A 4,967-nucleotide genomic window follows, 5' to 3' on the forward strand; every position below is an offset into this window, starting at 1 on the left:
ATTAGAGTGTTTGCATGCAGTTTTACGCGCAGAAATTCACGCATGTTGCCTGGTGCAACTTTGCCAAGGGGAAGGGTCAAAATCTACGTCCTCCATCGTTGCGACTGTTAACGAATTCCCCTAGGTTTTTTTTTTCGAAGCAGAGTCGATTCGTCGTCTCTCGATGATGATATTTAATCGATATCAAACTTTTAAACACGGCCTTTGTTATATCGAAGATGAACGGACAAGAGTATTTTGACGATCGAAGCCGTGTGTGTTTCACAAATTTTATACCCGTTCGAATTATTTTTAATCGCATTATTTTTTTTTTTTTTCTTTATCCTTTCTCCAACGAACGAACCATCGCAGACATATTTTTCTTGCGAACAAATCTGAAACAATGATGACGACGACACACGCGTCCATATTCTCGCGAAGAAATCCGAAAAAAGCCGAGAAACGCAATCTGAGTTATTTGAATTTGACGATAAAACGATTTGGCGAGGATAAATGCGATTATGTAAATGAGCACGATAATTTTTTGAACGCATCACGAACGTGTGAGGGTGAAAGTGAATCTACGAAAGAATTTTATTCTGTCTTATTTCGTTTCCTTTTCGGGATGGTTACGAGAAGGGAGGGGAGAGTTAGACCTCGATGAATGGTGTGTACTTGTGCGTTTGCCTTTCAGTGCTCGATATATACATTACTGTATATTATGTGTACGATAGAGCTGTACATATAGGAAAGTACAATAATTGCTAAAATAATCATGGCGTGGAGCGACAGAGTCTCAATCTTTATTCCGTGTGTTGCGCCAGTCAGTTTATCCAAGATAGGCGAATGATTCTTTGCAAAATTGCATTACGATCCAATTTTATCTTAAATTAACATTTGATATCGATGAAGATTTTAAATACAGCGAGATCGAGAATTTTTATTCTGATCGTACCCCTCGCCCCTCGAATCATTCGTCCATCGTCAATAGAAAGTGCTAATTGCGTCACTGTGAGAATTAACGATGACAATGATGACACACGAACAATGGAAACACTGCCCTCTTACTTGCTACTACTGCCATTATCAATGAAAACATCCGTTTCGATGAACTATCAATTTAATCAACTGCCAAGATTTTACCAATCGTAATATTCTTCACGATAATCACGTCCAAGAATCACGCTCAAGATACATTGGCCTTGGGAAACGTCGAAACCTAGGGCCTAGAACTTGTTTCTCTGAAAGAAATAAATTTCATGCGGTGACTTTATTCCTGCATTTATTTCGATTACTCAACTTTTGATTAATTCGAAAAGAGTACTTTTTTTTTTCTTTTTTTAACGATGAATAATATAAATTGCAAAACGTTCCATTTCTCATATCGATCGCCTTTTTCTCAGCATTTATTATTAACGTATTGAAGTTAAATTGTAACGTTGTACATCGTTGCCTGTAATCTTCACAGTTTCGTCGAATAGACTAACACAGTTTTATTTAAGAGGATAAAAGAATAAAAAGAAAAAAAAGAAAAATGAAAGGATCACTGGCGGAACACAGAATACCAATAATAATTATATTTTAGTAAAAAAAAGAATTTATCAGTAATATACTTGTAGGATAATCGGCCGCGGGAGCGGACACTACGGTTTTACCTAATTACGATGTAGTTCTATAAGAGAACCATAATTGCTAGTCTTTAATTTCCGACGTGCTCGCGTGTACTTGCACGTCATTGCGGAGTATATAATGGATGTTTTAAGAATCCCTCTGTCAGAGCAACTTTATCATTCTGCGAATTTTTATATTTTCTTTCTTTCTTTCTTTCTTTCTTTCTTTTTAATCTCTTCAATCATTTTAATCGTGCTTCTAATTATTCTTTGCCTAATATTTCAATCGTTCTCTTTTCTTACAACTCTTTTCTTAAATCTTCGAATCTCATCGTTAGATCAAGATCTCTATATTTTTAATGAAAAAAATTGTATATACCATACCGAATAAAAATTCCTTTGTCTCTCTTCTTTCAAAAAACCTTCGTGTCGCGAAAAATGTTAAAGTTGCCTCCGACATTCTAACTATTCACGTAACGTATATACGTGTGTGTATCAGGCGTGTGTAAGGAAGAATTAAAAATTAACGAAGAGCAGGGAATATGATAAACGACGAATAAGAAGAAGAGGAAGAAGAAGAAGAAAAAGAAGAAAAGAAGAATATAATGCCATTTTTATGTATACATATATTGTACTAATGATTATTATAAATTTTTTTTTTTTTGTTTTATTAATATTATCCTTACTACTACTACTATTACTACTATTACTATTATTACTATGATTTATCGTCATCGGATATCGATCCTTGTTTATCGAATAATTGCTATTAATTGATAATTCGCGATCGGTCGCGAATCACCGTTGTAATATGCGCTTTGATTTTTATACATAATATATATCTATATATTATATATATATATATATTATATAGAAAGAAAAAAAAACGGATTACTCTGTAGAGGACGTAAGTGTATTTTGATATAGTGCACGATGCCGTATATGAGTGGGTGCGTGTATCCGTGTATGCGTTTAATTGTGACATGAATTCTACATGTGCCCGGCCCTCAATCGTCGGGCATACGCAGAATAATTTCTTTAAATGTTGTTAAGTTCTCGGTACGTCTGTTTTTATCCTTTGTTTTTTCCTTTGTGCTTATTTTTTTTTTTTTTTTTTTTTTTTTTCTCTTTTAGCTAGATATCACATAGTACATGCAGTTACTTTTCCATCGAGACGATCGGCATTTCGCGTATCGTTCGTAAAAAATAATTGAAATAATATTGAAATAGAAAATTATTTTCTCGTGTTGATTACTCATTTCTAGTTATTTTTTTTCTTTTTCTTTTTTTTCATAATTTTCATTTCTAACTTCGAATCTTTACATTTTACATATTCGAAATAAATCTAATTTTCTTTTTCTTTTCTTTCTTTTTCTTTTCGATTAATTAATCTAGCTTCAAAATTTTCACGAGAATGATGCGCGATATTCCGTTCGTCGACAACACGATTCCTCTTGGAAGATGTAACACGCGTCTCAATCAAGACTGTAAATAGCAAATAGCAGGCGTTCGATGGACCTCCACCTTAAGGTTCCCACATTTAACTCCCGATGTTTAAGTGCCTAAAAAAGAACAAAAAAAAAAAAAAAAAAAAAAAAAAAAAAGAAAGAAAGAAAGAAAAAAAAAGAAAGAAAGAAAGAAAGAAACCGGAAGAAAAAAATCCTCCTCGAACCTTTGTTGTCTAGTTTCTAGAAGTGGGTAAGATACTATTTTGACGGCTGGAAGTCACCGCGAGTTGATATTAGGAATTTCAAAGGGCTAAATATAACCGTTTCAAGAGTGCTGCAACACACACACACACACACACACACATACATACATTCTTTCTCTTCGTCGTAGAATCTCTTGGAGCTAGTAAAAAAGGAAAAAGAAAAAAAAAACACTCTAAATAAGTAGTAAAGCTACCAGTAGCGGAGAAGAATAAATAGATAAAAACAGGCAAAAATAAAAAAGAAGAAAAAAAATGGAAAAAAAACAGTATAAAAAGGAATATATTTACGAGATGATCAATGTTTAAAAAAAAAATAATAATAATAAAAAAGTTATTACAAGATAAAGAAACGTTTAAACGAGAATTATAAATGCAAAAACACGTAGAGACGATGAGGAAAAAGAAGAAACAGAGAGAGAGAGAGAGAGAGAGAGAGAGGGAGGGAGGGAGAGAGAGAGGTAGAGAAAACGTCATTCCCACTTTGATGAATTAATATACGTATGATATATATATATATACAAATATATGTTATACATATGTACGTAAAAGACGAAATAGTATTTTATCTGACTGCTAGTTTCACGTCACAGTGAATGGATAAAATGTCATTCGACACACCCTCAGCAGATCTCAGCACTCTGACGAAACGAACGTGGATCGTTTATTTTTTATTCGCGCATAAAAGTCCCGATCGTTTCCGTGGAGCGCGTTTACGAACACCGGTGTTCACAGGGTACATCGGAAATCGGGATTCACGACTATATATAATATACGTAAGGTTCACAATGTTTAAAATAATAATAATATGTATTATTACATTCTTCGGGCGGATATCGGATTTTTTCGAATAAACTTACCAACGATTCTTTTTCTTCTTTTTTTTTTTTCTCTCTTTTTTTCTTGTACAAACAATTGTTTCGAATCGCGATAATGTCCGGGATAAAAAATATATTGTACAACTGTTAGAGCACAAAGAATCGATGTACAAACGCGTTTGAAGCTAAATTGAAATAATTTCTTCCCCTTCGCCTTCCTCCTCCTTCTTTGACCAGCGGATAATCTTTTTTCCAAATTTTTTCTCTTCTGTATTTAGAAGAGATAAAATTATTCGTTAAAAATCCGATCGCCTTCGGTACAATTGAATCTTTTAACCCCTGTTCCAGTGATTTATATCGTACAAAGAAGCCGCAATCGATTCGCGATGCAACCTGTGAACGCGCGAGCGCGTGCGTGTATATTAATTATTACAGAATATATATATAACAGAGTATATATATATATATATATAAATAAACGAAGAAGAAGAAGAGATATATATACACACAAAAGAAAAAAGGTACACGAGTGTATCCGTGTGAACAATGAAAAGATGGAACCTTGAGGTCGCGGCACGGGTCCCTGAAACCGGAAGTACCGCGACGATGAGAGCCGATATTTTGTTGCGCGTGCAGAGAAGTCAATTTTTTCGATTTACAAAATAAAAGAAGAAACCCCTTTGCATCACTGTAACATACCTCTAGAACGTTTCATAGTTTAAATTAGCCTTCGGGTTATCGATCGAAGATCGAGCACGTTCGATCGAATATTTTTCAAGGTTAAGGTCGAGATCGAAGGTGGAAGGAACGAATATATAATGATAGATAAGTTAAGAAAAGAAAAAAAAAAAA

The sequence above is a fragment of the Apis dorsata genome, unplaced genomic scaffold, assembly GCF_000469605.1.
Source record: "Apis dorsata unplaced genomic scaffold, Apis dorsata 1.3 scaffold_68, whole genome shotgun sequence".
NCBI lineage: Eukaryota > Metazoa > Arthropoda > Insecta > Hymenoptera > Apidae > Apis > Apis dorsata.